The 20441-nt window shown below is 40.2% G+C and overlaps 1 protein-coding gene across 3 annotated transcripts in view; it reads right to left on the bottom strand.

Moving 5' to 3' along the window:
• Window positions 1–20441, bottom strand: part of SEMA5B (semaphorin 5B) — a 3270261-nt gene that overhangs the window by 13107 nt on the left and 3236713 nt on the right. The gene's annotated exons all lie outside the window — the stretch shown is intronic.

The raw sequence follows: 20441 nt of genomic DNA on the forward strand, positions 1-20441 counted from the left end.
AGATCTGTTTAGCCAGTGACACTAAACAAAGATATACCTCAGAATAGTATAAAGATAAGGGGAAGACAATTCCTTATAACTACAGCAATGATAACTGCTGACACAAGTAAGATTACAACCTGAAATATAAAAGGACAAGGCAACAAACCTCATTTTCTACAAAGAAAAAAAAAACTGAGTAAACCTCTATTGGTCATTTTAAATATGTTAGCATTTACAAGCTGCAGTGGTACTAATTCACAAAGGGGGGAGGAATGGTGGCATCTGACCCAAACAATTTTAGAATCAACAGCCTGAGCATTATAATGTGTACATTCATGAAATGGGTAACACTAGTGTTATCCACAATGGCATAGGGGGACCTATTTCTGTCATATATGGAACAGTATGAACCAATTACATGAAGATCTAGCCCTTTGAATCTTGTGGCGTGCTTTGAAGAGGTAAGAACAGGAGGTCATGTAGGACTGACAGTGTACGCTGCTTATCCTCACCTTACAAAAGAATTCAGCAGTAACCCACATAAAGGAATGCCTGACAAATTAATAGCTTTAAATACCAATTTGTACATAACAAAGCAGCGAGCTTTAAAAACTCCTTGCTGCATACTAAAAACTGTTTTTTGCTGTTAGCACTTTATAAGTTGTTTAAAGTCGTTTTTTTGTGCTGTTTAACTGTTGTAAGCTACACACTAAAGTGCGCTAACCTGATATAAGCATTTAAAGTGTTTCTGTGAATTTTCATTGTATCTCTGCCAAAAAGAAAAACAAAACAAAAAAAATTCTTGTTTCCTGCCTTTTCTAAGCTAGTCTAGTCCATTTTTCAGGTTTTGCTGTATTCAGGACTGTGGTATAAGTTCCTGTGTTGCCCATATCCTTACTTGGATCGGAGGAAGTTTCTCTGTTCACCAGTGAGAGTGGAGAGCTTTGAGCAGCCTATCTGTCCCTGGAGGAGTGGTCACAGCCTAGCAACTTGTTGTTTATTGGCCGTTTTGGGCTAATTCTTATCTCTTTCATCTCCCTGCCTTAAAACACGCATTTGCATGGTTATTTGCTTGTATACTACTCAGCCAAGCTCCTCATGGTGTCCTGCAGAGTACTACAAGCAGCAGAGCAGAAAAAGAGAGACTTTCAACAGATTTAAGTACATTTTTCTCTGCATTTTCTCCTGTGACTGCTAGGCTCACTGAAAAGCAATTTCTAGCAACTCTAAGCTTTAAAAACTCCTTGCTGCATACTAAAAACTGTTTTTTGCTGTTAGCACTTTATAAGTCATTTAAAGTCATTTTTTGTGCTGTTTAACTGTTGTAGGCTACAAACTAAAGTGCGCTAGCCTGATATAAGCATTTAAAGTGTTTCTGTGAATTTTCATTGTATCTCTGTCAAAAAAAAAAAAATTCTTGTTTTCCACCTTTTCTAAGCTAGTCTAGTCCAGTTTTCAGGTTTTGCTGAATTCAGGACTGTGGTATAAGTTCCTGTGTTGCCCATATCCTTACTTGCATCGGAGGAAGTTTCTCTGTTCACCAGTGAGAGTGGGGAGCTTTGAGCAGCCTATCTGTCCCTGGAGGAGTGGTCACAGCCCAGCAACTTGTTGTTTATTGGCCGTTTTGGGCTAATTCTTCTCTCTTTCATTTCCCTGCCTTAAAACACGCATTTGCGCGTTTTTTGTTTGTATACTACTCAGCCAAGCTCCTCGTGGTGTCCTGCAGAGTACTACATGCAGCAGAGGGAAAAAGAGAGACTTTCAACAGATTTAAGTATAGTTTTTCTCTGCATTTTCTCCTGTGACTGCTAGGCTCGCCGAAAAGCACTTTCTAGCAACTCTGAAGTTTAAGAATTCCTTGCTGCATACTAAAAACTGTTTTTTTGCTGTTAGCACTTTACAAGTCATTTAAAGTTGTTTTTTTGTGCTGTTTAACTGTTGTAGGCTACAAACTAAAGTGCACCAGCCTGATATAAGCATTTAAAGTGTTTCTGTGAATTTTCATTGTATCTCTGCCAAAAAGAAAAAAAAAACATTCTTGTTTCCCGCCTTTTCTAAGCTAGTCTAGTCCAGTTTTCAGGTTTTGCTGAATTCAAGACTGTGGTATAAGTTCCTGTGTTGCCCGTATACTTACTTGGATAGGAGTAAATTTCTCTGTTAACCAGTGAGAGTGGAGAGCTTTGAGCAACCTATCTGTCCCTGGAGGAGTGGTCACAGCCCAGCAACTTGTTGTTTATTCGACGTGTTGGGCTAATTCCCATCTCTTTCATCTCCCTGCCTTAAAACCCGCATTTGCGCGGTTTTGCGCACCGCGCAGCACTGGTTAGCTAGGGTTAAACTATTCCAGGCTCCACGAAGTCTGCTCTTCAATTTTTCCCTTAGAACTAGTCAAACTCTCAAACTAACCTTTTACAGCCCAGCACTTGGCCCAAGCTCCCAGTAAGCACTAATAAAAGCTAACACAACACCCCCCGTTTACTATACAATAGTTCAAAGCTCACTATTTCGTCCCTACCGGGAAATCAGTAAACAGTTCAGTTATCCATACAGGCATGTACAAAGGGCAGTTTCAGGTATACTCTCCAGTCCAGCTAGTGAATCTGGGAATCTTGAGGCAATGTTACAATTGCCTCATGTACATGGACAACCCCCTCCTCCTTCCAACAAACACAAATGTATATGAGAGATGCAACTATACAGCCAAACTGGAGGCCAAGCTCTCTCAACTCAAGGCTGGAACAGCCAGTCAAGAGGAGAAGGGAAACACTTGCACCACATTTCCAGTCTCACATAAAACAGTCATACATGCACCAGCAAACAACACACATAAATACTCAAAAACATACTCGGAGGCTCTAAATAAAAATCTGCCTAAGCAGCAGAGACCTCCAAAACAGACATCCAACCAACCTCCACCCTCAAACAAAATCCTTGTATCACATATTCACAAAGCCAGTGTGCCAAGCAACCACAGCCCATAAGGCACAACAACACACCCAATACACTAGTAATAGGTGACTCCATAGTCAGGCACACTGACGTCCCACTCACTAGACTGAACAAGGAGAAGGTTACTGTGAGCTGCCTGTCGGGTGCCAGGATCCACCACATAATACAAGCACTCAGGTAACTCCAAAACAAGTACAAATATGACTCTGTCATTGTACATGTTGGTGTGAACGATCTGAGACGTACCTCCCTGGACTACATGAAAAGAAACATAGAGCAGCTCTCTGATCATGTAGCCCAGGCCGGTATGACCCTGACTCTGAGTAGCATCTTGCCCTCACCAAGAATGATGTTACAGTACGAGGAAAAAATGATCAGTCTTAACAATTGGCTAAACTATTGGTGTCATTCAAAGGGAATCCAGTGCCTGTCTGCCTGGGACGACATCCTCGACAAGCCTCGCTGCTTCACCAGAGATGGCTTGCACCTGTCGCCCTTAGGCTTTCGAACACTGGCCAAGGCTCTTGCCACCCCCATAGTGCCTTTTTTAGGCAAGGCTCAAAAGACAAACCCACCTCCATAAACAACACAAGAAACCAAAAACTGAGGGTAATGCTACTCAATGCCAGAAGTCTAAACCTCAAAATGCACGCACTCGAGGCACTCCTTAGCATGGAGCAAATCGATATCTGTGCAGTAACAGAAACCTGGTTCAAAGCTCCAGAGAGCACCCCTGCACTACCAGGCTACAACACATATCATAACTTTTGGCCCCAGAACCCGGACCGAAATACAAAAGGAGGGGGTGTATCCATTTTTATAAAGGATACACACACCTCCAGGATAGCAGCACAGCACGAGGCAATGGAGACCATCCATGTGCAACTAACAGTGGGCAAAACTGCTGTTCAGATCGTAGCCTGCTACAGATCACCTACCTTGTCTCAGGACCCCAACTCAGCATTCCTGAAAACACTGGAAAACATAAAGGTCCTACCAAACACCATGATATTGGGAGATTTCAACTACCCAAACAGTGACTGGGAGAATTACTCTAGTACAAACTCCTTTTCCCAATGCTTCCTAGAGTTTATAAACTCTAACGCCCTGGAACAGCTGGTCACTGCGCCCACTAGAGGTGACAATATACTGGACCTGACCATCACCAACATGGGGGATCAGTGTTCCACACCAGAGGTAAACCCCTCACTGGTGAGATCAGATCATAAACTAATCACACTGGACATCCACATCCCGACCCCACCCCAGTCAAGGAAACCACTGTGAAAAACTTTTCAAAAGCAAACGTCACACTTCTCAAGACCGAGGTGTAAAGTTTCAAAGCCCCCGTGCTAAAAGATAATGCTACCCAAACCACAGAATCCTTTACAAGTGCATTCTATGAGCATCTACAGGGATGCATGGATCGAGCCATCCCAAGTAAAACCAAGACTCACTCCTCCAAAAAGAGGAAACCAGTCTGGTGGTCCCTGGCCATAAATAAGCTATACAACAGGAGGAGGAAACTACTACATGATAGTGTAAAATCCCAAAAAGGAAAGGCATCACTGATCAATATTAGCAAGAAACTACGATCCCTCATAAAATCATCCAAGGCCAGTTTCAAAAGAAATATTGCCAAAGACTCTAAAGATAACCACAAAGCCTTCTTTAGCTACGTCAAAAATTTAGGTGGCAACACTGAACCAACTGACATTGCCAACATCCTGGCTGACAAGTTCAGTGCAAACTTCACCCCCCCCTTACCCCCAAAAGGGCCCATGTCCATCCCAGAAGAATGCAGAGCCCCAGACATCACGGACATGCAGGTAAAAACAGCCCTCTCCAAAGCTAAAAACACAGCATCAGTGGGACCGGATGGTGTCCCAGGCTGCATCTTACACGAGCTCCAAAAGGAACTAAACCCTCACCTAAATTCACTGTTCAGTCTTAGCCTTACCACAGGTTATGTACCCAAAGGATGGCATACAGCAGCAGTCATCCCGCTCCACATAGGTGGTGCCACAACAGAACCTGGGAACTATCGCACTATAAGCCTAACTAGCCTGGTCTGTAAAGCTATGGAGCGAATCATCATGGAACTTACAAACAGAGACATTGGGAACCTCCAGACACTGGACCCTGCCCAGTTTGGCTTTGTTAAAGGCAGATCCTGCCTCCTAAACCTAGTTTGACTTCTTTGAAACAGTTACCAAGGCCATAAATGAAGGGAAGGTAGTCCACACAGCCTACCTGGACCTCGCTAAGGCCTTCAACACCATTCCCCACTCTGGCATCATAGACAAGCTCACCAGCTTGAACATTAACCCCTATGTCACGAGATGGGTAGCCAACTGGCTCACGGATAGAACACACATGGTCAGAGTTACGTGTGCCATGTCCGACTCTAAACCAGTTACAAGTGGCGTCCCACAGGGTTCGGTCCTGGGACCCCTCCTGTTCGGCATATACTTCTCTGAGGTACAGGCAAGCATGGGAGGACTATGGCTGACCAAGTTCGCAGATGACAGCAAACTGGGGACCATAATCAACTCTCCGGCTGACACAGACATCCTCCAGAAGGGTCATACAGAGACAGATACCTGGTGTCAAAACCATGGCCTCAAGCTGAATGCCAAAAAATGCATAGTCATCCCCTTTGGAAAAAACAAAGTGCCCATAAATTACCACATAGGTGGCAATCCACTAGGTATGGCAAATGTAATTAGGGATCTGGGGACCCAGGTAGACAGTAACCTCTCCTTTGATAATCACATTGCCAAAGTGGTTAGAAATTCCTTCTATGTAGCCCACCTAATCACAAAAGGGTTCACACCTCTTGATCAAGAGAGGTCACTGTACCCCTCTACTCTTCACTCATTAGGCCCATAATAGAGTACAATGCCCCATTTGGTATGTACCTTACTCGACACCTGCAACAGCTGGAAAGACCACAGAAGTACCTCACCAAGAGGATCATGGGCCTCAAAGAGATGCCCTATGCAGCTTGACTAAAGAAACTCCAGCTATACTCGGTTGCTTACCGCCTGCTCAGAGGTGATCTCTGCCTGACGTATAAGGCCATGTCCAACCTGGAATTAATGGACATGCTCCACCTCAAGAAAACCAAATCTCTTAGAGCCACGCTCCAGTGAATTAAACCTCAGCACAACAATAAACAGGACATGCTGGAGGGATAGATTCCTGTCCCAGAGACTTCCCTCGCTCTGGAATAAAATCCCAGTTTATATTAGGCAGAGCCCCTCGCTGACTCTCTTTAAGAGGAATCTTGACGAGTGGATGGGAAATCATAAATTTACCCCTGGGATCACTTCAGTGGCCCTGCTAGACAGAGGCCCAGGAAACTATTTTAAAAGGGAGGCGAAAGCCAACACATTGTAGCTATGCTTATAAATGCCCTTGGGCAGATAGCCTATTTCCTACCTATGAACACAATTGATAAAATGCTGGTTAAGCAACAGGCTGCAATTACTCCAGTTAATATTTTACCTGTCTATCCTAAGAGGTGGAGTCCCACAGGACCCTCTACTTGGGCCATATCTTCCTGGACCATTCTTTTCAGATATTAAAGACATAAAAGCGGGGAATGGACAAGATCACTAAATATGTTATTTTTTTTCAAAACAAACACTTGGCATGTGGAAGGTTAACTCATTATCTGAAGAAATCCTAAGTGTAGAACGAAAACGCGGTGATACTGTTAAGCATTTATGTTTTAGTGTGTGGTTTCGCATTAAAGTTCATTTGTTTTTAATACCTGGGTTACTTGTACAATTATTCACCTGCTACCTCTAACAGTGCCAAGTGTTTGTTGTGCTTGACAAGCTTCAGAGGGAGCCTGCAATTGGTGGGTGCTGCCTTTGCCTCTGCTTAGTGGTGTTGATTTTTGCAAAGCAGTGATCACAAACTGAGCAACGTATTTACTCCAGTAAGAGCTGCTAATATTGTCCAAAGATAGTCAACAAGAAATACACACTTATGGAGATACAAATTCATCAGAAAGAAGGCAACAGAAACACTCCAGTTGCCTATTAAGGGTGCCCTACAAGGTGAAGAAAACAGCTTTTTTGTCAAAAGGAAAAAAAAAACAAGTGAATACTCTAAATGTGTTGCACTTTTCTACCCAACCTCTAGGGAAAAAAAGAAACAGGGATAATGTGAGTGGGAATCCCTCCTACAATACTGATTCTGTTACTTGAACAACCATGGTTATGGTGAGCATACTCACATGGCTGTACTGTTTTATCTTATGACTCGCTGTTGCAGTATCTTTTGTTATACACATGAAGTGCACTGAAACAGTTACATTAGCTATCCAGTGGAAAGCTTTACACCAGAACACAGAGGTTCATTGCAGTATACCTCAGACAACTGCAGTGGAAATGCCTGCCTTACTTCTACACTTTATATGCAGTCTGCAATGCTTATAGTACATGTGAATGTCTGGCCCAAGTAACTGCCTTACAGATGCTTTCAGCTGACATGTTTTTGAAGAAGATTGCCATAGTGGCAGATGCCCTAATGAAGTTTTACCTTACTTGATCTTCTAGAGCTTTACCATAATGGTCAAAGCAAACAGCCACTTAGGCAGGGTTCATAAGAAACAAAGGCACTCTGTTTTCATGTTATGAAAGACACAAAAAGCTAATATGATTGAATGAAGTCTTTGACCTTTTTAGTATAACACCTTAGCTGCCTGAGCACATTTATTGTTCTAAGAAAGGAAATAAGTGGTTTGTATCAAGATCAGGTCCCAGACCACCTTGCGCATGAAGGATGGCCTGGTCCTAATGGCCTCGCTGTCACTGTAGAAGGCTTAATGATATTCTTACATATCATGCCTTACAGTTCTGAGATAATCCTGGTTGGAATGATAACCACCGAAGAGAAAGTCTTATAGGAAAGGAACTTCACAGCAGCTGAGTTAGCAGCCCCGGAAGAGGAAAAGGAAGCGTTTCGCCAACAAAGGTTAAGATCTCAGGGAGATCGCTTGGTGTGGCTGTGATACAATACTCCTAAAGGAAAAGCCTAACAGTCGATGTGGAGAAGACAGTGTGTCTATGGGGACAGAAGGTGAGCTGGCTGACAACTATGGACTGATCCCGACTTTATTGGAGGGATGTGCCAATGCTTTGTGAAACAACTCTGTTAATCAGCTAGTTCAAGGGGGTCATGGGGGGGGGGGCAGGGTGGAGAAGCAGCTGCTGAGTCCTACTGACTTTCAGAGTCCATAGTGAGAATTTGTTCCAACAACCTGAACCACTCGTGTATACGTAGTTTGGGTTGTTGTGTTGAATTTGGCCATTCACCTTTGACGTATGTTATTGTTTTATGAGTTTGTTTTTCACTTTTAAAGAGAATTTTTTCCACATGGCTAGGTGAGACTTCCTAGTCTCCTGTGACATGCACACTATTTCTGATGGGGTCTAGGCTGAAATGATCCATGCACTGCCATGCATTGGTGCAGCAAGAACTGCTCCCCCCATTCCCTGCGTTATGAGGGTGCAGTGCAATGGAAGTACTGCGACAGTCCATAGCTGCCAGCATAATCTGTGAAATCCATGGTTGCTTCAGCCACAGAGACACTGTTAGCATAAACCTTGCCTTGCCTCCTCCTGCGTTTAAAAGCACTACTGGAATGAGTAACATGGGAGAGAAAGCATGCAGTAGGCATTGGCTTGGGGGAGGGGGGATAATGCACTCACTGCCTGTGTTTTCTTCCTTGCATGGGAACTTGTATCAGAATTTCCTTACCTGGTAACTCCAGTGGGAGGCAAACAGGCATATTTGGAGTTTCACACTTCTGCACTGAACTCAAAAAGGCCTACACATACAATTCCCTTTCATGCAGACTACACAAGGACTTGCTACTATGGTCTGCCACACTAGGTTCCTCACTGTGTATGTAGACTGCATGTACATATAGAAGACTTCTTTCCAGGCCAAGTACCAAGCTATCATGGCTAGTCTTCTAAGTGGAAACAACGGATGCCACCAATAGCAAGAACAGCACCAAAAGTGAACCCAGGAAAATCTTTATTGTTTAATCAGTCATGGAAGGCTAGGAAAAGACCAGTTTCATCTCAACACTGCCTTGCTTAGTTTTGTGAAATAGCACAACCCCCCTTGCTTAAATGAACCTTAATAATCATGAGACTTAATTAAAACAAGTAATCACAAATACTGTAATATTATAAAGTTTGGAAGTGAAATACATTGCTTTTGCACACTAAGGACAAAATAAAACACTTCATATGCGTATGGAAAACTACACAAGGCAAGACACCTACAATGATAAATAGCTATTCTACATGCATCATAAAATACTGGAGACTATAATACAATTAAAATAATTAAAACAAGAAAATAACCATAGTCACTGATCACATACATATATAACTAATAATTTAAAGAAGTTTGCAATACATAAAATCATTTAGCTTTTTTTTCTCATAATTATTATATGAGAGAGGAGGGACTTTGGAATGTTTTTTTAAATGGTTTAAGACAGGGGTCTGCAACCTTCACTATCAAATGAGCCATTTTGGCCCCTCTCCCACCAAATAAAATTCATCAGGAGCCACAAAACCTATTTGACCCCTAAAATGAAGATAACAGATCAAATAAAGTTTTATATATAGTTATTATCCTAAATATAAAAATATAAAAGTTTATAAGAGCAATATTTAAAATCCATCTCTATTTTTGTTCCTTTGTTGAGATTGCTCGATCGCTCTTAGTGTGTGTGTGTGTTTGTGTGTGTGTTATATCTCTCTACCTCTTAGAACAAGAAATCTGGACAAAGCCATAGTGGGACACACATTTTCTGAAGGGTATGAAGTCTGAAACTCAAATGTCTATTTTTCTGACTTCAGGCCTCTATGATTTGCCAGAAAACCACACGTTTATGAGAAACAGACCAAAAATATGAGGCAAAAGTCAGGACATTCTGCAAAAATGTGCACAGTTGAGATTGTGTGTGTGTGAAAAATGCATGTTAACAGAAACCATGTTATTCTAGCAAGTTTTTAAATTTATAAGAGCAATATTTAAAGTCCATCGCTTAATCATTCTTTGTGTGTGTGTGTGTGTGTGTGTGTTGTGCGGTAGAGTGGCCATTATTTTTCAAAGCTACAGGGAGCCACTGTAGAGGGGTGGAAGAGCCACATGCAGCTCCAGAGCCACAGGTTGCAGACCCCTGGTTTAAGATAAGTTTAAATCATCTGAGCAGATTACGTGGCATTAAAATGAAGCAACAGTGTTTGAGCTACTTGCATTTGTTCCCAATCTAATTTTAAGAAAATTCTTAAAGTTCATACTAGTGTTCAGACCTCTGGCACATAGCACACTTTCAACAAGACCTGCCATCTATATTAATAACATTCAAGAGTACTGTCATACTATTACGCACAAAATCAATCATATAAAACAATTTTTTTACAAGATAAAGTATGTCTATACAAAGCATTCAACATGATTTTGCTTTTAATCAAATAACCATGCTCATAAATTATATTTTTCAATTTTCTTGTATTTTTTTCCTACTTAAAATGAATCACAAGAAATACATGCAGTTGAAGAAGCAACATATTCTGAGCAACAAGTGAAAAAAGGAGATTTTATTAGTTGCAGTAGTGTTTTACAACAATAAAAGTGTGGTGCATCTGCAACATTTCTAGGTTGTGCAAGGCTAATATTTGTATGCTCCCTGCCTGCCCCTGATTGCTGTTCCCTGACATGCATTATTTTCAAAAATCTCTTTCAAATACATTTCTCTTTTATTCATAAGTAATGGCAGAGATCTTACTTTAGTGTACAAATCTGCATTTGCTGACAAAGTTTGCCAGTTATTAGAAATAATATTAACAGTAGTACAATCAATAGTGTTAAGTGAGGGACATAAGCTTCCAGTCTCTTTCCTGCAGATTGTTAATGCCACTCTTTCCTATGTTATTCCCTGAAAAGATACAACTGTATCATTTATTTATTTGCTTTATTTAACTGTGTAAGTGGGTTGGCCCATTATAGACCAATTTAAACCATAGCCCAGAAGTTAAAATATATAAATTATCACGCACAATTACTGCAGGATAACCCTCATCAAAAATCTTTTCTGAAATCGAGATGCATTTGTTTTTGCTATTGCTACTTGACTAGTTGGAGGTTTTGTTATACTTTCTTTTGATTTTATTTACAAATACTTGCAAATATAAGAACCCAGATCAAAGATGAGTAAATGGATTAAGGATATTTATTTATTTTATTTATTAACATTTGTTTACCAGGATAGTTTACTAATCACAATAGACTATTCACAGGCACAGCCTGGGTAAAGTCAATACTATATGCACCAGGTAGTTTTCTATATCTCAAAAGATGTTGTGAAACAGTATTACATAAGCAATGCCTTTAACCATATTGCATATAACATTCTTCTCTTTTGGTTCCCTCTATGAGGAACCTAAAACAATTACAAGTAAATGCAGTGTAATCTAAAACAAGCAATGTTTTGGTGATTTAAACATGGAAGAACTACAAGTGATTTCAATATGATGCAAAAACCGGTGCTTGCAGCTTAATGTGCACATGGGAAAACTAAAGACAGATAAATAGTCTGTTAATTAAAAAATGTACATTATTTAGAAATGGATTCTAATACTTAACAGCTAATATATCCCATAAAACTAAAAGAATCACATAATCTCATTTAAGTTCAGACTAAAAAAGAGCTCTAGGTTTTTATAATCCAGAAGCTTCACTGCCTACAGTGCCATTTGGTAGGTTTAATCAAAGCTACTTACAAACACATTTGTCAATATCCATGAATACAAATCCATCTTACTGATAGGTGATGGTATGTTTATACAGTGCATTAAATTCCCTTTTACAGTGACTCATATATTCTCTTTCACAAAATTTAAAGGGATATGAGGTTTGCCTCACATAAAAAGCAGCACAAGCAGTGTGTACTGTATAAACAATCTATTGTGAGGTTTAGTGTTTAACTTTCAGTGTTTTTATAGACCTTATCATGGTGCATGAATTAGTATGAGTATGTGTGAAGTTGTACTTTCATTTTATAGTCTTGTCTAAATGCACAATCATGAGACAACAATATGTAATGCCAATAGTACATGAAGTCCACATAGTTAAAGGCACATAAGGACACTAAGTGAGATACTTCTGAGATTATAGTATCTCTGAATGTTCTCACTACTCTAAGCTACAGCAATCCTGTATGTATAACTAAAGGACATGTTTAAAAAAAAAAAAAAAACAGCAACTCTGATTTCCATATTCATAGTTTTGGTCTCAGACTTTTATGGAATTAAGTATATGGCTTTTAACTTGCAGCTTTGATATTATTAATTTTGACAAACTGTGATTAGGTTAACTGATAGTAAATATAATATATGGCCATCTTTCGTTTCCTCAAATTTTTTTGTCAAACAGAATAAAAGCTAGCTTGTGTGAATGAAAATCAGCAGTTTGCAAATACGGGATTTTTTTCTGTGGCAGATCATCATACAGCAATCTAGGGGTCCCCCCCCAAAAGGTTTAAGTTAGTTTTGTTTTTTATTTTGATAGATTAAGTTTTCAACACTTCTGCTCAGTAACTTCTGGTATAATGTTTTGTTTGCTGCTCAGTGACTTGTGGTAAAATGTTTTGTTTGCTGCTCAGTGACTTGTGGTACGATGTTTTGTTTGTGGTACGATGTTTTGTTTGCTGGTCAGTGACTTGTGGTACGATGTTTTGTTTGCTGCTCACTGACTTGTGGTACAATGTTTTGTTTACTGCTCAGTGACTTGTGGTATGATGTTTTGTTTGCTGCTCAGTGGATTTGTGGTATGATGTTTTGTTTGTGGTACGATGTTTTGTTTGCTGGTCAGTGACTTGTGGTATGATGTTTTGTTTGCTGCTCACTGACTTGTGGTACAATGTTTTGTTTACTGCTCAGTGACTTGTGGTACGATGTTTTGTTTGCTGCTCAGTGACTTGTTGTATGATGTTTTGTTTGCTGCTCAGTGACTTGTGGTATGATGTTTTGTTTGCTGCTAAGTGACTTGAGGTAAGATGTTTTGTTTGATGCTCAGTGACTTGTGGTACTGTTTTGTTTATGGTACGATGTTTTGTTTGCTAGTCAGAGACTTGTGGTACGATGTTTTGTTTGCTGCTCACTGACTTGTGGTACAATGTTTTGTTTACTGCTCAGTGAGTTGTGGTACGATGTTTTGTTTGCTGCTCAGTGGATTTGTGGTACAATGTTTTGTTTGCTGCTCAGTGACTTGTGGTACAATGTTTTGTTTGCTGCTCAGTGACTTGTGGTATGATGTTTTGTTTGCCACTCAGTGACTTGTGGTATGATGTTTTGTTTGCTGCTAAGTGACTTGTGGTAAGATGTTTTGTTTGATGCTCAGTGACTTGTGGTATGATGTTTTGTTTGCTGCTCAGTGACTTGTGGTACAATGTTTTGTTTGCTGTTCAGTGACTTGTGGTGCAATGTTTTGTTTGCTTCTCAGTGACTTGTAGTGCGATGTTTTGTTTGCTGCTCAGTGACTTGTGGTGCGATGTTTTGTTTGCTGCTCAGTGACTTGTGGTGCGATGTTTTGTTTGCTGCTCAGTGACTTGTGGTATAATGTTTTGTTTGCTCAGTCACTTGTGGTACGATGTTTTGTTTGCTGTTCAGTTACTTGTGGTACGATGTTTTGTTTGCTCAGTGACTTGTGGTATGATATTTTGTTTGCTGCTCAGTGACTTGTGGTACGATGTTTTGTTTGCTCAATGACTTGTGGTACAATGTTTTGTTTGCTGCTCAGTGACTTGTGGTATGATGTTTTGTTTGCTCAGTGACTTGTGGTATGATGCTTTGTTTGCTGCTCAGTGACTTGTGGTGTGATGTTTTGTTTGCTGCTCAATGACTTTTGGTACGATGTTTTGTTTGCTGCTCAGTGACTTGTGGTGCGATGTTTTGTTTGCTGCTCAGTGACTTGTTGAATGATGTTTTGTTTGCTGCTCACAGACTTGTAGTACAATGTTTTGTTTTCTGCTCAGTGACTTGTGGTATGATATTTTGTTTGCTGCTCAGTGACTTGTGGTACGATGTTTTGTTTGCTCAATGACTTGTGGTACAATGTTTTGTTTGCTGCTCAGTGACTTGTGGTATGATGTTTTGTTTGCTCAGTGACTTGTGGTATGATGCTTTGTTTGCTGCTCAGTGACTTGTGGTGTGATGTTTTGTTTGCTGCTCAATGACTTTTGGTACGATGTTTTGTTTGCTGCTCAGTGACTTGTGGTGCGATGTTTTGTTTGCTGCTCAGTGACTTGTTGAATGATGTTTTGTTTGCTGCTCACAGACTTGTAGTACAATGTTTTGTTTTCTGCTCAGTGACTTGTGGTATGATGTTTTGTTTGATCAGCCATGCAACATACACACATTTTCCACAACAGTTACCATCTCTGAGTCTGGGAGTTTCTGCTATATTCTTTGTCTCCCCAGATACAGTGACAAATTCATTCTTTTGTTATAGGCAAAATTGCATTCATCAGGTAAAAAAGAGCCTCCATCAAAATAGACTAATGCTTGTAAACCAACTGCCTGACAAGTCACTTAGCAGCAAACAAAACATCATACCACAAGTCACTGAGCGGCAAACAAAGCATCATACCACAAGTCACTGAGCGGCAAACAAAACATCATACCACAAGTCACTGAGCAGCAAACAAAACATTGTACCAAAAGTCACTGAACCTATTGTTACCATAAGTGGTAATTCAGCTGCCTGATTTTATAGTTATTACTACCATAACTAATACATTTGAAATTATATTGGCTGGCTTCTTGGTGGCACCGGACCTAGTAAATGTTTTGTGTGTGTATAAAATTCTACTTCCTGACAGGTTTTTTCCAGACAGCCCTGTACAGTATGTGAGTATTCCTATGTTCTAGATCTGCTTATCTGTGATTATCTTCTTCAGATGAACAAATATGTTTAATCATCATAAACTGTGATTTAGTAACATCCCTATGCTGAGATGGCAACTACCAGCTATTAAGAAAAAAGTTCTTGCAAAAAAGGTTTATGAAGTATGCGTTTGTGCAGAGGCAAATCCAATAATTTGGTTACTGCTACATCCAAAAAAATGTATTTATTTTTATTTTTATTTATTTTATTTATTTTACATTTGTTAACCAGGATAGTCCAACTGGATACATGTCCATTTTCAGTGGAGGCCCGGGGAGAAAAGCTCCAAAGAAACACATATGCAGGACATACAAATATATTTTACATGTTTCTAGTATATTCAACCAGACAATATAGATCAGCAGACATTATTCATTCCTTCACAAATACATATATAATGATCAATGCATATACAAACAATAAAGTATGTTAAATATCTATCTAGATTCACATCATGTATCTAAATGTGGTATTGATAAGACTAAAAGTCCAATCAGGAGATTATGTGTTTAAGGCAAGAGTTATAGCAGGAGTGGAGTAGGACTGAAGTTAGTCTGGTGTGGAGGAGGGACATAACCATTTGTTGCTGAGATGGCTTGTGATAGATTTCTTAAATTTGGATAGAGAAGATTCCAGAGTAATGGATAGAGGCAGGGAGTTCCAAATTTTGGATATGTAAGATGAGTAGAGGGAGTCACCGGCATGGTTGTGTGATCTAGTAACTGTTAATAGTAACTTATCTATGGAGTGGAGTTGCCTAGGACAGGAATACTGCTGAATTAGGTTGCTTAATGCTGGTGTTTTATTTGGATGAGAGAGCAGCTTATAAGTAATGATAAGTTGATTGTAGATTAATAAATTTGGCAGTTCAAGCCAGTTCAATTTTTTTAGGTTATGACAGTGATGGATTCTAGAAGATGAGTTATTAACAAATTTGGCTATTTGATTATAGCAGGTTGTCAGTTTGTTGGTTTCTGTTTTGGATAGATTTGTTAGGATTGAAGATGCATAAAGTAATGTTGAGAGCAGGTGAGTGCGAGCAATTGTGGTCCTAGCAGTTTGGGTCAAGTAGGATTTGTGTTTGTAAAGACTACCTAGCTTTCTGTGAGTGTTTTTAATAGCTAGATTAATGTGGATATCAAACTTTAGTTTGTTATCAGTGGCGATGCCTAGTAGTTTTGTGTGACATTCGGGTGTGATAAGTGTACCATTTTTAGAGTGAATATTGAAAGTGGCGGAAAGGCTGGTATTTTGTGAGGGGTGAAATAGCAGGATCATGGTCTTTTTGGTGTTAAGAATGAGGCCATTCTCAGTAAGCCATTTTTCAACTGAGTTGAAATTATCTTGGGTTTTATTGTGTAGTTCTTGCAGGGTTGAGGCACTGCATATTATAGTGGAATTGTCTGTGTATTGGATAAGGCTAGTGCTATTTGCTGCTGAGTGGAGATTGTTTGTGAAAATTGAGAATAGCAAGGGACCCAGTATTGATCCCTGAGGTACCCCAAGAGTGACTGGTAAAAGTGGAGACAAATTATTGTTCCACCGTACTGCTTGTTGCCTGTCCCTAAGATAGTTGTCGAACAAGGAGATTGAATGGTTGTCTAATCCTTGGTTTTTGAGGTGGCAGATGAGTTTGTCATGGCTAACCATATCAAAGGCTTTTGATAGGTCTAGGAAAAGGGCAGAAGTAAGTTTACCATTGTTCCTGTTATGGTTTATGGTATCTGTGAATGCTAACAGAGCTGTGGTGGTACTATGACCTGGACGGAAACCATGATGAGTTGGAGATATGAGTTCCTGATTTATAAGGTGGGACATAAGTTGATGGTGGATGCATTTTTCTAATATTTTAGCCAGTGGAGATAGAATAGCGATTGGTCGGTAGTTGGATATGTCATAGGAAGTGCCACCTTTATGAAGTGGTATGATATAGGCAGTTTTCCAAATCAGGGGTACTGTAGCTTCAGTGATTGATCTATTGATTAGTATAGAAACGGGTTCAGCTATTTCTGCTACTGCCAATTTTAGAAATTCATTGGGGAGGGAATCTATTCCTAGTGTTGTGGGTTTCAGCTGGGATAGTAGTTTTCTTATGTAGGAGGTTGGGGTGGGTTGCAGTTTAAAAGTGGGCATGTAGTTAGTGGAGGTGGGGCACCTGTTGTAGTGACAGTGAGATATTGTTGGGCTAGTGCTTGCACAGTTTCAGTAAAGAATGTATTGAATGATTTGGCTATGTTGTCTTTTGTTAAATCTGATGTTGGGGGAGGGGTAATGGTTTTACCAGGGTGTAGCAACTTGTTTACACCTGCCCAGAATTTCTTAGGGTTAGTCATGTGTTGGGTTTGATGGGTATTGAAGTAGTTCCTCTTGTCTTGGATAACTAGTTTTTTGGTTAGATTCCTAATCTGTTGGTAGGCTTGCTGTGTACTAGGGCTTTTATTGGACCTCCAGGTTGTCCAGGCTCTATTTCTTTCATCTATTTTTTGCCTAGTTTCCCTAGTTAACCATGGAACTGGTTTTGACTTTACTCTAGTAGTTCTTGCAGGGGCATGTCTATTTAATATAGCTAAGAAGATGGAGTTGAAGTGTTGAATATCTTCGTTTAAGGGTAGGTAATAAAGGTCAGACCAATTGTATAGCTTTAGTTCTTGTCTGAAGTGAGTGGGGTTAAAGTGTTTTTTTGTTTCTAATTGTTTGAAGTATAGGACTTTGGGGGTGATGGGAGTTGTATTTAAGTAAGAAAGTAGTTTGATGATCACTCAATGAGTCTGGAAGGGTTCCAGCTAAGTAGGAACAGGGTATTTTATTTAGTAAGATCCAGTCTAATAGGCTTTCTTTTTTACAGTTTTTGACTATTCTGGTGGGCTGTTTGATTACTTGAGAGAAGGTATGAAGATTGATGTGGTTAGTGGGTTGTTGAGTAGAACATGTGAACCAGTCTATATTAAAGTCACCTAATACAATTGTCTCTTGAGGCATGGATTAAGATAGCCAATGAAGGAATGTCTCCATGATAGGGATGCTATTGCCTGGTGGGATATATCCTGTTACTAGGTTGATGGCTTTTCTGTTACTTATTTTAAGCTTAGCTAAGAGAATTTCTGCTTTTTCTAAAGGGGGTGTAGTTACCTCGAGTTTAGTTATGGATAAACTATTTTTGTACAGCAGGGCAATGCCTCCACCTTTTTTACCTAGTCTATCTTGCGTAAGTATTGTATATCCAGGTGGTAGGATCTCAGTATCTTGGGTAGATGGTTTTAGCCATGTTTCTGTTATACTGACTATATCAGGGGAGTATTGAGAGATTAGAGTGTGTAGTTCATGCATTTTGTTGTTTATGCTTCTAATATTTAGGCTTAGGAGGAGTAGACTGTTTAATGGCCTGGAGTTAAGTTGTGTTGACTTGGGAACCGGATGTGAATTGGTCAGAGGACTTGTATTGTTGGGTCCTGGGTTTGGATGGACATCACCAGCACTCAGGAGTTTGTGATGGACATTATGTATTAATTTTGCTAGTTTTTCTAGTATGGTACAGTATTTTTGGGTTGCTGTTGATTTGGGGTAAGAGGTAAAGAGCCTAATATGGCTATAGCTTACAGCAGTAGTATTGTATAAGCTGGGGTTAATTGTTAGGGTGTAAGTAGATAGGATGGGAGAGAAATTGGCAGTGGCTTTATGGGGGTGTGGGAAGTTGCCCTGTTCTGGGTAGTTGTAATATGTAGTGTGATAAGCACATAATAAAAAGGATAGTAGTGCCATTTGCAGGAGGTATGTCTTCATTTTTAAAGGAGAGGTGGTAATTGGTAGGATTTGTAGGTGTGGTTTGTTTGAGTTAATGTGGGGTGGGAGGGATATGGATTGGTTTGTGGGTGTGTGGGGGAGTGGATAGCTATGTATAAATGTATTTCATGTGGGGGTGGGTGGGAATTGGGGGTAGGGTAGGCAAACGGAGCGGGGCCAACCTGGCTGATGGAGGCAAGAGTCAGAACAGAAGCAATCAGCAGCAGCACTATGCTGTGTGATGCTGGGTCTGTATTATTACAACTTCTAGGTAGGCAGAGTTTGTAGTCAGGGTTTGGAGGCCGTGCACTTGTTTGGGATAGTAACGGCTATGATCAAAATAGCAGCTGTAATCTTTGTTATCTAGTTCGTATTCCAGCTAGTTATCTAGCTTTTTTGGTTTGGACAGTGGGAGCTTACTATTTGCAGCAATAGACACCATCTAGTGGCCAGAAAGGGAAACAGCACCACTAAGTGGGTTAGTTAGATTCAGTTATAGAGGCTCGAAAAAGGCTCAGAATACTGCCTGTCCATGCGTGTGTGCAGTCAGAAAGTATTACAGAGAGGGTAAAACCAACATTTAAAAACCATAGGCAATCACCTGCACTATGTTGCTTGAGATAAATTATCTTGTAGACTGCAGGGAGCTGCTGATATGCACTATTTGTAGCTGTCCAAGATGCTAGGTTCGAGCGGACAAGGAATGGGCTGCACTTGTTATGCTAGGGGGTGTTTAGGCTGTAAAAGATGAAAAGAAATGAGCAATACCCACTATAACAGTTGAAAATAAATGAGTAAAAGCCATTGGTAGGACACAAGTAGGGTAATTAGAGGACAGGAGAAGAGCTGGGTAAGACAGGATATGTGTGTGGGTGAGAGTAAACTGGGAGATAAGGGAAGTTAGGTGAGCAGGACTGGAAATACCACAGAGAACCACCACCAAGCAGTAGGCTAGCAGTTTAGAAAATAACTAATATTAGGGAAACAAAAGGATGGATATGTAGAATGGAGGGAATAGAGTCCAAGCAAATAGGCAAGACTAGTTCTCACACTTAAACTAACTGCAACAACCATTACTAAAAGGATACAGTGTATATGCATCATTTAAACATTGCATGCACACAGTAGCTCCGAAGGAGGTACAAATCTTAAACACTGAACAAACGACTATGCAATGCATCAAATATCACAGTATAGAAGCAGATACCATGCATCCAATGCTTAGTCAAAGCAATAGGCAGTAAAGTTTCAACAGTTTACATGATTTATTATCAGTACAGTGATTATGGGAACAGCAATATGCTGTAGCAGTTAGTTTATGTAATGACACGAGCAGCTCAATGATGACACAATCCAGGGTTTTACAATTAAACAGTTCTTTAAATGTGGAGCAAAGTATTCTAGTATATATCAGTTTAAAAAGTTAGAGCAAAGCTACAAGTTGGATGCACTTACTGGCAAGCACACGCCGCATGGGACCAGGGAGATGTCCTTGTTGAGGAAAGAAGGTTTAAAAATGGCGCCACAGTAGCGGGCTTATACTTATAGTTTCCTATTAGGTAAGGAGTGGGGGAGGAGCAACACGTGTGCTGAGGGAGGTACAGTAGCCTCTCCTGTATCGGGGCTAGCTTGGCTGATGGAGGCAAGAGTCAGAACAGAAACAATCAGCAAAAGCACTATGCTGTGTGATGCTGCGTCTGTATTACTATAACTTCTAGCTAGGTAGAGTTTGTAGTCAGGGCTTG

The sequence above is a fragment of the Protopterus annectens genome, chromosome 2.part1 (genome assembly GCF_019279795.1).
Source record: "Protopterus annectens isolate FY-2018-M chromosome 2.part1, PAN1.0, whole genome shotgun sequence".
NCBI lineage: Eukaryota > Metazoa > Chordata > Ceratodontiformes > Protopteridae > Protopterus > Protopterus annectens.